Source organism: Triticum urartu, chromosome 2A, assembly GCF_056163025.1.
Source record: "Triticum urartu cultivar PI428250 chromosome 2A, HENAU_Tu73, whole genome shotgun sequence".
In the NCBI taxonomy this organism is placed as follows: domain Eukaryota; kingdom Viridiplantae; phylum Streptophyta; class Magnoliopsida; order Poales; family Poaceae; genus Triticum; species Triticum urartu.
Genome location: NC_141874.1, coordinates 107,265,756 through 107,279,263, shown reverse-complemented (window position 1 = coordinate 107,279,263; position 13,508 = coordinate 107,265,756).

Here is a 13,508-nt window from a genome sequence, read left to right as displayed (position 1 = left end):
TACTTACTCGGGTATGTGCTTATGTCACTCACGCCACCCACCATAAGAAAATCATGAACATATTGCAAACCCTACAGCGGGGATCCCTCACGCTTGCGCGACACGGAGAGAACCATAGGACAACACCAATAATAAAACATGCAACTCAAACCAATCATGATCATCAATTAACCCATAGGACAAAATGGATCTACTCAAACATCATAGGATAGCCGTACATCATTGGGAAATAATATATAGTGTTGAGAACCATGTTTAAGTAGAGATTACAGCGGGTAAAAGAGGGGTTACACCACTGCATAGAGGGGGGAAGAGTTGGTGATGACGGCGGTGAAGTTGTTGGTGAAGATTGCGGTGACGATGATGGCCCAGTGGCACTCCGGTGCCACCGGAAGTGAGGGGGAGAGAGCACCCTCCTTCTTTTTCTTCCTTGACCTTCTCCCTAGATGGGAGAAGGGTTTCCCCTCTGGTCCATGGTCTCCATGGCGTGGGAGGGGTGAGAGCAGCTCCGAGATTGGATCTGTCTCTCTGTCTCTCTCTGTTTCTACGTTCCAGATTCTGCCCTTTCACCGTTTCTTAAATTCCCGGAGATCCGTAACTCCGATTGGGTTGAATTTTGGACACGATTTTTATCCATATATTAGATTTCTTGCGGAGAAATAAGGGCACCAACCGCCTTACGGGTGGCCACGAGAGCCCAGGGCGCGCCCCCTGCCTCATGGCCCCCTCGGGCATCGTCTCGCGTTGATTCTTCTTCCCAAAAATCACATATATTCCAAAAAAATCCCCGTCATTTTTTATCCCATTTGGACTCTGTTTGATATGGATTTACTGTGAAACAAAAAACATGCAACAAACAGGAACTGGCACTAGGCACTGGATCAATATGTTAGTCCCAAAAATAGTATAAAAAGTTGCCAAAAGTATATGAAAGTTGTACAATATTGGCATGGAACAATCAAAATTTATGGATACGATGGAGACGTATCAGCATCCCCAATCTTAATTCATGCTCGTCCTCGAGTAGGTAAATGATAAAAAAGATAATTTTTGATGTGGAATGCTACCTAGCATATTCTTGATCATGTATCTAATCATGTCATGAATATTAAGACACGAGTGATTCAAAGCAATAGTCTATCATTTGACATTAAGACAATAATACTTCAAGCATACTAACCAAGCAATTATGTCCTCTCAAAATAACATAGCCAAAGAAAGCTCATCCCTACAAAATCATATAGTTTGGCCATGCTTCATTTCTGTCACACAAAATGTTCCCATCATGCACAACCCCGATGACAAGCCGAGCAATTGGTTCATACTTTTTAACGCGCTTCAGCCTTTTCAACCCTCACGCAATACATGAGCACAAGCCATGGACATAGCACTATAGGTGGAATAGAATATGATGGTGGAGGTTGTGTGGAGAAGACAAAAAGGAGAAAGTCTCACATCGACGCGACTAATCAACGGGCTATGGAGATGCCCATCAATTGGTGTCAATGTGAGGAGTAGGGATTGCCATGCAACAGATGCACTAAGAGCTATAAGTGTATGAAAGCTCAAACTAGAAACTAAGTGGGTGTGCATCCAACTTTCTTGATCAGAAGACCTCGGGCATTTGTGGAAGCCCATCATCGGAATATACAAGCCAAGTTCTATAATGAAAATTCCCACTAGTATATGAAAGTGATAACTCAAGAGACTCTCTATATGAAGAACATGGTGCTACTCTGAAGCACAAGTGTGGTAAAACGATAGTAACATTGCCCCTTCTCTCTTTTTCTCTCATTTTTTTGGTTTTTTTGGTGGGCTTCTCTGGCCTCTTTTTTTATTTGGGCTTCTTTGGCCTCTTTTATTTTTTTAAAGTCCGAAGTCTCATCCCGACTTGTGGGGGAATCATAGTCTCCTTCATCCTTTCCTCACTGGGGCAATGCTCTAATAATGATGATCATCACACTTTTATTTACTTACAACTCAATATTACAACTCGATGTCTAGAACAAAGTATGACTCTATATAAATGCCTCCGGCGGTGTACCGGGATGTGCAATGATCTAGCGTAGCAATGACATCAAAAACATCATGCTAGCTATCTTACTATCATGCAAAGCAATATGACAATAAATGCTCAAGTCATGTATATGATGATGATGGAAGTTGCATGGAAATATATCTCGGAATGGCTATGGAAATGCCATGATAGGTAGGTATGGTGGCTGTTTTGAGGAAGATATAAGGAGGTTTATGTGTGATAGAGCGTATCGTATCACGGGGCCGGCGAAGTTTGCACCAACTCTCGAGGTGAGAAAGGGCAATGCACGGTACCGAAGAGGCTAGCAATGATGGAAGGGTGAGAGTGCGTATAATCCATGGACTCACATTAGTAATAAAGAACTCATATACTTATTGCAAAAGTTTATTAGCCCTCGAAGCAAAGTACAACTACGCATGCCCCTAGGGGGATAGATTGGTAGGAAAAGACCATCGCTCGTCCCCGACCGCCACTCATAAGGAAAGCAATCAAATAACACCCCATGCTTCAAATTTATCACACAACGTTTACCATACGTGCATGCTACGGGACTTGCAAACCTCAATACGAGCATTTCTCAATTTCGCAATTACTCAACTAGCGTGACTCTAATATCACCACCTTTATATCGCAAAACTATTGCAAGGAATCAAACATATCATATTCAATGATCTACATGTTTTATGTAGGATTTTATGACTAACCATGTGAATGACCAATTCCTGCCATCTCTCTAAATAGATATAAGCAAAGAAAGATATTTTAATTCTTTCTACAAAAGATATGCCACGATGTAACAAATATAAGTGAAGAAAAAGAGCATTCTACAAATGGCGGTTTTCTATGTGAAGAGAAACAGGCAATCCAAACTTCAAATGATATAAATGAAGCACATGAAGCATTCTATAAATCAACCAAGGACTATCTCATACCAGCATGGTGCATAAAAGAAAAGTGAAAACTAAATGCAAAAGACGCTCCAAGATTTGCACATATCACATGAATGAAACGAATCCAAAAACATACCGATACTTGTTGAAGAAAGATGGGATGCCTTCCGGGGCATCCCCAAGCTTAGACGCTTGAGTCTCCTTGAATATTTACTTGGGGTGCCTTGGGAATCCCCAAGCTTGAGCTCTTGCCTCTCCTCCTTCTCCTCACATCGAGACCTCCTCGATCTTCGAACACTTCATCCAGACAAAACTCAACAGAAAACTCGATAAGATCCATTAGTATAATAAAGCAAATCACTACTCTAATACTGTTGCAAACCAATTCATATTTTGTTTTTGCACTGTAGCTGATGTAATATAACTTTTCCATGGCTTAATCCACTGATAGAAATTGATAGTTTCATCAAAACAAGCAAACAATGCATCAAAAACAGAATCTGTCTTAAACAGGACAGTCTGTAGTAATCTGAACATTCACCATACCTCTGGTACTCAACAAATTCTACCAAAACTAGGAAAAATAAAAAAAATTGTATAGAAAGACAGTGCAAAACGTTTCAGAACCATTTGACGTTCCAATAAAAAAAGTAAAATCGCGCACTACAGCCAAAGTTTCTGGTTTGCACCGCACAAACCAACAAACAATGTAAACATCCTAAAGGCAAATCTTGGCACATTATTTTTATAATACAATGGAATTGTACAAGGGGATAATTATTTTTGTTGAAAATTTTCTGTAATCAAGGGTCACAAAGTTTCCATGGGCATGAACAAAGTTCAAGGCTAGCTCCCATTTTAACAATGCTCGTCTTTCTCACTTTCGCTTTTCTTTTTGAAAAAGTTTTAGGTTCCCCTCTTTTTTTATTTTTAAACTTTATAAAAGCACTCAACAGAAATAAATGACTCTCTAAAACTTCCAGGTTGTCTCCCTGGTAGTGCTTTCTTTAAAGCCATTAAGCTAGGCATATAGTGCTCAAGTAATGGATCCACCCGGATCCCAAGGTATATCAAAGCCAATTTGAATTAGCAATGATTTGGCATTTAGTAGTGAGAACAAAGCAACATATATCAAGAAATGATGAAGTCTAACTCTCTTCCTATGCATCGGCATGTCATAAAAGAACAATTCATGCACACATAGTAAAGGCCAATGCATAGTATAAACAGTTTCTTGCAATTTTATCGTGTTGGAAACATAGAGAGGTGGAGATGTAGTTCCTCTCTGATAATAATTGCAAGTAGGAGAAGAAAGCACATGCATATTACATTCATCAAAATCATCATGTGCAACAGTAAAATGCAACCCATCAACATAATCCTTAATAAGAGCAAACTTCTCCGATATAGTGTAGTTTGGAGAATTCAAAAAGATAAAGGACTATTATGTGTGGGTGCAATAGCAACAATTTCATGTTTAACATAAGGAACTATAGCAAGTTCATCACCATAAGCATCATTCATATTGGCATCATGGCCACAAGCATAGCAAGCATCAAGTTCATCAAAAAGGGGTATTTCAAAAGAATCAATGGGGATCATAACAATCATCATAGAAATCATCCTTCGGTAAGAACGAAGGGACATCAAATAATGTATGAGTTGGAGAGTTACTATCATTAGAAGGTGGGCACTGGTAGCTAATCGATCTTCCTCCTTTTGTTCTTTGCTCTCCTCATCATCTTTTTCATCCAATGAGCTCATAGTTTCATCAATTTCTTCTTCCATAGACTCCTGTAAAATATTAGTCTCTTCTTGGACAACGGAGGAGTCCTCAATATATGGTTTAACATAGGAATTAGAAGCATAATTATCATAACGATATTTAAGTATGGAATTTTTTTTTAGATTTGTAAAGAGTAGCATCATACTTTTCAATCAAAGAAGCAATTTCACAAGCACCCTTAAAAGCAACACATTCTTCAATTTGTTGAACATCATAGTAATTATAAACACCCTTAGCATACGAAGATACGATTCCATTATCACTAAACTCACATTGGTAGGGAAGGTGTTTCTTAGGGTTTTCAGAACAACAAGTAACATCATATCTTTCACATAAATTCCAAGCATAGCATTGCAAACGATGAATTTGATCCAGTAAAAGTTTCCCTTTTTGATATAAGAGTGTCGCACATAACAAGCATGCTCATCTAAAGATTTGCCCTCAACTAAGCTAGTTGGGGTTTCATCATGAGCACATAGGGATCGAAGATGATCCAAGTAAAAAGCTTCAGGAGTGTGATAGATTTTATGTGGTTCTTCAACCATTGGTGTAGTAGGTACATCTTTTTTTGGTATTTTGCGTTTCCTACTCATAACTAAAGATAGAAAACAAGATCACAAAATAAAAACTACTTAGTGATAAAGCAAATAAGCACACACGAGAATACTCACCCCACGCTATAACTCCCCGGCAACAGTGCCAGAAAAAGGTCTTGATAACCCACAAGTATAGGGGATCAATTGTAGCCTCTTTCAATAACTAAGAGTGTCGAACCCAACGAGGATCTAAAGGTAGAACAAATATTCCCGCAAGTTCTATCGACCACTGAAACAACTCTACGCACGCTTAACGTTCGTTTACCTAGAAAAAGTATTAAACTAGAAGTACATTGTAGGTGTTGCTGGATAGAATTTCAAGATAATAAAGAGCGTGTAAATAAAAAGTAGGGGCTGTTTAGATGAAGACACAACTAAGGTAGTTTTATTAGAGAGCTTGTTGTCACACAAGAAAGTTATTTGTCCCTAGGCAATCGATAACTAGACAGGTAATCATTATTGCAATTTTATTTCAAGGAGAGGCATAATCTAACATACTTTCTCTTCTTGGATCATATGCACTTATGATTGGAACTCTAGCAAGCATCCGCAACTACTAAAGATCATTAAGGTAAAACCCAACCATAGCATTAAAGTATCAAGTCCTCTTTATTCCCATACGCAAACAACCTACTTATTCGGGTCTGTGCTTCTCTCACTCACGCCACCCACCATAAGCAAATCATGAACATATTGCAAACCCTACAACGGGGATCCCTCATGCTTTCGCGACATGGAGAGCACCATAGGACAACACCAATAATAAAACATGCAACTCAAACCAATCACGATCATCAATTAACCCATAGGACAAAACGGATCTACTCAAACATCATAGGATAGCTATACATCATTGGGAAATAATATATAGCGTTGAGCACCATGTTTAAGTAGAGATTATGATACGTCTCCAACGTATCTATAATTTTTGATTGCTCCATGCTATTATATTATCTATTTGGGATGTTAATGGGCTTTATTTTACACTTTTATATCATTTTTGGGACTAACCTATTAACCGGAGGCCCAACCCAAATTGTTGTTTTCTGCCTATTTCAGTGTTTCGTAGAAAAGGAATATCAAATGGAGTCCAAACGGAATGAAACCTTCGGGGACGTGATTTTCTCAAAAAACGTGATCCAGGAGGCTTGGAGTGGGAGTCAAGAAACAATCAGGAGGCCATAAGGCAGGGGGCGCGCCTACCCCCTTGGCGCGCCCTCCACCCTCGTGGGCCCCTCGTTGCTCCACTGATGTACTTCTTCCTCCTATATATATATATATATATATATATATATATATCCACGTACCCCCCAAACATCCAGGAGCACCACGAAAACCTAATTCCACCGCCGCAACCTTCTGTACCCGAGAGATCCCATATCGGGGCCTTTTCTGGAGCTCCGCCGGAGGGGGCATTGATCACGGAGGGCCTCTACATCAACTCCATGGCCTCTTTGATGATGTGTGAGTAGTTTACTTCAGACCTACGGGTCCATAGTTACTAGCTAGATGGCTTCTTCTCTCTCTTTGGATATCAATACAAAGTTCTCCTCGATCTTCTTGGAGATCTATACGATGTAATCTTCTTTTGCGGTGTGTTTGTCGAGATCCGATGAATTGTGGGTTTATGATCAAGTTTATATATGAACAATGTTTGAATCTCCTCTAAATTCTTTTATGTATGATTGGTTTATATTTGCATGTCTCTTCGAATTATCAGTTTGGTTTGGCCTACTAGATTGATCTTTCCTGCAATGGGAGAAGTGCTTAGCTTTGGGTTCAATCTTGCGGTGCTCGATCCCAATGATAGAAAGGGAAACGACACGTATTGTATTGTTGCCATCGAGGATAAAAAGATGGGGTTTATATCATATTGCATGAGTTTATCCCTCTACATCATGTCATCTTACTTAAAGCATTACTCTGTTCTTCTGAACTTAATACTCTAGATGCATGCTGGATAGCGGTCGATGTGTGGAGTAATAGTAGTAGATGCAGAATCGTTTCGGTCTACTTGTCTCAGATGTGATGCCTATATACATGATCATACCTAGATATCCTCATAATTATTCGCTTTTCTATCAATTGCTCGACAGTAATTCGCTTACGCACCATAATACTTATGCTCTTGAGAGAAGCCACTAGTGAAACCTATGGCCCCGGGTCTATCTTCCATCATATTAATCTTCCAACACTTAGTTATTTCTATTTGCCATTTATTTTACTTTGCATCTTTATTTCTCTTTATCATAAAAATACCAAAAATATTATCTTATCATATCTATCAGATCTCACTCTCGTAAATGACCGTGAAGGGATTGACAACCCCTTTATCGCGTTGGTTGCGAGGTTCTTATTTGTTTGTGTAGGTGCGTGGGACTCGAGCGTGATCTCCTACTGGATTGATACCCTGGTTCTCAAAAACTGAGGGAAATACTTACACTACTTTACTGCATCACCCTTTCCTCTTCAAGGGAAAACCAACGCAGTGCTCAAGAGGTAGCAAGAAGGATTTCTGGCGCCGTTGCCTGGGAGATTCGCGCCAATTCAAGTCAAGATTTGACTCCCGACAACGAGCCATTTCTGGCACCGTTGCCGGAGTCTATGCACAAGTCAAGACATAACAAGTACCCATCACAAACTCTTATCCCTCGCATTACATTATTTGCCATTTGCCTCCCGTTTTCCCCTCCCCCACTTCACCCTTGCCGTTTTATTCGCCCTCTCTTTTTCTGTTCGCCACTTTTTCGCTTGCTTCTTGTTTGCTCATGTGTTGGATTGCTTGCTTGTCACGATGGCTCAAGACAATACTAAATTGTGTGACTTTGCCAATACCAACAACAATGATTTTCTTAGCACTCCGATTGCTCCTCTTACTGATGCTGAATCTTGTGAAATTAATGCTGCTTTGTTGAATGTTGTCATGAAAGATCAATTCGCCGGCCTTCCTAGTGAAGATGCCGCTACCCATCTAAATAGCTTTGTTGATTTGTGTGACATGCAAAAGAATAAAGATGTGGATAATGACATTGTTAAACTTAAGCTATTTCCGTTACCACTTAGAGATCGTGCTAAAGCTTGGTTTTCGTCTTTGCCTAAAAATAGTATTGATTCATGGAATAAGTGCAAAGATGCTTTTATCTGTAAGTATTTTCCTCCCGCTAAAATCATCCCTCTTAGAAACGATATTATGAATTTTAAGCACCTTGATAATGAACAGGTTGCACAATCTTGGGAGAGGATGAAATTAATGATACGTAATTGCCCTACACATGGTTTGCATCTTTGGATGATTATACAAACTTTTTATGTCGGATTGAATTTTGCTTCTAGAAATATTTTGGATTCGGCCGCGGGAGGAACTTTTATGGAAAGCACTTTAGGAGAAGCTACTAAACTCCTAGACAATATTATGGTTAATTATTCTCAATGGCATACCGAAAGATCTACTAGTAAAAAAGTGCATGTGATAGAAGAAATTAATGTTTTGAGTGGAAAGATGGATGAACTTATGAAATTGTTTGCTAATAAGAGTGCTCCTACTGATCCTAATGATATGCCTTTGTCTACTTTGATTGAGAATAATAATGAATCTATGGATGTGAATTTTGTTGGTAGGAACAATTTTGGTAATAACGCGTATAGAGGTAATTTTAATTCTAGGCCGTTTCCTAGTAATTCATCTAATAATTATGGTAATTCCGACAACAATTCTTATGGAAATTTTAATAAGATGCCCTCTGAATTTGAGACTAGTGTTAAGGAGTTTATGAATTCGCAAAAGAATTTCAATGCTTTGCTTGAAGAAAAATTGCGTAAGGTTGATGAATTGGCTAGGAACGTTGATAGAATTTCTCTTGATATTGATTCTTTGAAACTTAGATCTATTCCACCTAAGAATGATATCAATGAGTCTCTCAAGGCCATGAGAATTTCCATTGATGAGTGCAAATAAAGAACCGCTAGGATGCGTGCTAAGAAAGATTGCTTTGTGAAAGCGTGTTCTTCTAGTTTTGATGATAATAAAGATAAAGATCTAAAAGTGATTGATGTGTCTCCTATTAAATCTTTGTTTTGCAATATGAATCTTGATAATGATGGGACTGAATATGATCCACCTTTACCTAGAAGGCGTTCCAAAAATTCAGAGTTTTTAGATCTTGGTGCAAAAATTGTTAAAAGTGGGATTGAAGAGGTTAAAACTTTAAATAGCAATGAACCCACTATCTTGGATTTCAAGTAATTTAATTATGATAATTTCTCTTTGATAGATTGTATTTCCTTGTTGCAATCCGTGCTAAATTCTCCTCATGCTTATAGTCAAAATAAAGCTTTTACTAAACATATCGTTGATGCTTTGATGCAATCTTATGAAGAAAAACTTGAGTTGGAAGTTTCTATCCCTAGAAAACTTTATGATGAGTTGGAACCTACGATAAAAATTAAAATTAAAGATCATGAATGTTATGCTTTGTGTGATTTGGGTGCTAGTGTTTCCACGATTCCAAAAACTTTGTGTGATTTGCTAGGTTTTCGTGATTTTGATGATTGTTCTTTAAACTTGCACCTTGCGGATTCCACTATTAAGAAACCTATGGGAAGAATTAATGATGTTCTTATTATTGCAAATAGGACTATTTGCCCATAGATTTCATTGTTCTTGACATAGATTGCAATCCTTCATGTCCTATTATTCTTGGTAGACCTTTCCTTAGAACGATTGGTGCAATTATTGATATGAAGGAAGGGAATATTAAATTCCAATTTCCGTTAAGGAAAGGCATAGAACACTTCCCTAGAAAGAAAATTAAATTTCCATATGAATCTATTATGAGAGCCACTTATGGATTGCCTACCAAATATGGCAATACCTAGATCTATCCTTGCTTTTATGCCTAGCTAGGGGCGTTAAACGATAGCGCTTGTTGGGAGGTAACCCAATTTTATTTTTATTCCTTGCTTTTTGATCCTTTTTAGTAATAAATAATTTATCTAGCCTCTGTTTTGGTTGAGTTTTTTTGTGTTTAATTAGTGTTTGTGCCAAGTAGAACCATTGGGAAGACTTGGGGAAAGTCTTTTTGATCTTGCTGTAAAAAACAGAAACTTTAGCGCTCGCGAGAATTGCTGCCATTTTTATTTGGAAAGTGATATTTAGTTAACTATTTTTGCAGATGATTAATAGATAAATTAATCACGTCCAGAAATTTATTTTAGAATTTTTGGGGTTCCATAAGTTTGCGTTAGCTATAAATTACTACAGACTGTTCTGTTTTTGACAGATTCTGTTTTTCGTGTGTTGTTTGCTTATTTTGATGAATCTATGGCAAGTAAAAGAGTTTATAAACCATAAGAAGTTGGAATAGAGTAGGTTTAACACCAATATAAATAAAGAATGAGTTCATTACAGTACCTTGAAGTGGTGTTTTGTTTTCTTTCACTAACGGAGCCCACGAGATTTTCTATTTTGAGTTTTGTGTTGAGAAGTTTTCAAGTTTTCGGTAAAGATTTGATGGATTATGGAACAAGGAGTGGAAAGAGACTAATATTGGGGATGCCCATGGCACCCCAAGGTAAAATTCAAGGACACCAAAAAGTCTAAGCTTGGGGATGGCCCGGAAGGTATCCCCTCTTTCGTCTTCGTCTATCGGGAACTTTACTTGGAGCTATATTTTTATTCACCACATGATATGTGTTTTGCTTGGAGCATCTTGTATGATTCGAGTCGTTGCTTTTTAGTTTACCACAATCATCCTTTCTGTACACACGTTTTGAGAGAGACTCACATGATTTGAAATTTATTAGAATATTCTATGTGCTTCACTTATATCTTTTGAGCTATATAGTTTTTGCTCTAGTGCTTCACTTATATCTTTTAGAGCACGGTGGTGGATTTGTTTTATAGAAACTATTGTTCTCTCATGATTCACCTATATTATTTTGAGAGTCCTTTAGAACAACATGGAAATTTTATTTTAGGAATAATATAAAAACTTTCATATAAGTGCATTGAATACTATGAGAAGTTTGATACTTGATAATTGTTTTGAGATATGGAGATGGTGATATTAGAGTCATGCTAGTTGAGTAGTTGTGAATTTGAGAAATACTTGTGTTGAAGTTTGTGATTCCCGTAGCATGCACGTATGGTGAACCATTATGTGATGAAGTCGGAGCATGATTTATTTATTGATTGTTTTCCTTATGAGTGGCGGTCGGGGACGAGCGATGGTCTTTTCCTATGAATCTACCCCCCTAGGAGCATGCGCGTAATACTTTGTTTCGATAACTAATAGATTTTTGCAACAAGTATGTGAGTTCTTTATGACTAATGTTGAGTCCATGGATTATACGCACTCTCACCCTTCCACCATTGCTAGCCTCTCTAGTATCGTGCAACTTTCGCCGGTACCATAAACCCACCATATACCTTCCTCAAAACAGCCACCGTGCCTACCTATTATGGCATTTCCATAGCCATCCCGAGATATATTGCCATGCAACTTTCCACCGTTCCGTTATTATGACTCGTTTCATCATTGTCATATTTCTTGCATGATCATGTAGTTGACATCGTATTTGTGGCAAAACCACCGTTCATAATTCTTCATACATGTCACTCATGCATCATTGTACATCCCGGTACACCGCCGGAGGCATTCACATAGAGTCATATTTTGTTCTAAGTATTGAGTTGTAATTCTTGAGTTGTAAGTAAATAAAGTGTGATGATCATCATTATTAGAGCATTGTCCCAAGTGAGGAAAGGATGATGGAGACTATGATTCCCCCACATTTCGGGATGAGAATCCGGACAAAAAAAAGAGGCCAAAAAAGAAAAAGAAAAAAAGGCCCAAATAAAAAAAATGAGAGAAAAAGAGAGAAGGGACAATGCTATTATCCCTTTTCCACACTTGTGCTTCAAAGTAGCACCATGATCTTCATGATAGAGAGTCTCCTATGATATCACTTTCATATACTAGTGGGAATTTTTCATTATAGAACTTGGCTTGTATATTCTAATGATGGGCTTCCTCAAAATGCCCTGGGTCTTCATGAGCAAGCAAGTTGGATGCACACCCACATAGTTTATTTTGTTGAGCTTTCATATACTTATAGCTCTAGTGCATCCGTTGCATGGCAATCCATACTCACTCACATTGATATCTATTGATGCATCTCCATAGCCCGTTGATATGCCTAGTTGATGCGAGACTATCTTCTCCTTTTTGTCTTCTCCACAGCCACCATTCTATTCCACATATAGTGCCATATCCATGGCTCACGCTCATATATTGCGTGAAGATTGAAAAGGTTTGAGAACATCAAAACTATGAAACAATTGCTCAGCTTGTCATCAGGGTTGTGCATGATTTAAATATTTTGTGTGGTGAAGACAGAGCATAGCCAGACTATATGATTTTGTAGGGATAACTTTCTTTGGCCATGTTATTTTGAGAAGACATGATTGCCTTGTTAGTATGCTTGAAGTATTATTATTATTTTTATGTCAATATTAAACTTTTATCTTGAATCTTTTGCATCTGAACATTCATGCCACAATAAAGAAAAAATTACATCGAGAAATATGTTAGAAAGCATTCCACATCAAAAATTCTTATTTTATCATTTACCTACTCGAGGACAAGCAGGAATTAAGCTTGGGGATGCTTGATACGTCTCCAACTTATCTATAATTTTTTATTGCTCCATGCTATTATATTATCTATTTTGGATGTTAATGGGCTTTATTTTACACTTTTATATCTTTTTGGGACTAACCTATTAACCGGAGGCCCAGCCCAAATTGCTGTTTTTTTTGCCTATTTCAGTGTTTCGCAGAAAAGGAATATCAAACGGAGTCCAAACGGAATGAAACCTTTAGGAACGTGATTTTCTCAACAAACGTGATCCATGAGACTTGGAGTGGGAGTCAAGAAACGATCGAGGAGGCCACGAGGCAGGGGACGCGCCTACCCCCTGGGCGCGCCCTCCACCCTCGTGGGCCCCTCGTTGCTCCACCGATGTACTTCTTCCTCCTATATATATCCATGTACCCCCCAAACATCCAGGAGCACCACGAAAACCTAATTCCACCGCCACAACCTTCTGTACCCGAGAGATCCCATCTTGGGGCCTTTTCCGGAGCTCCGCCGGAGGGGGCATTGATCACGGAGGGCCTCTACATCAACTCCATGGCC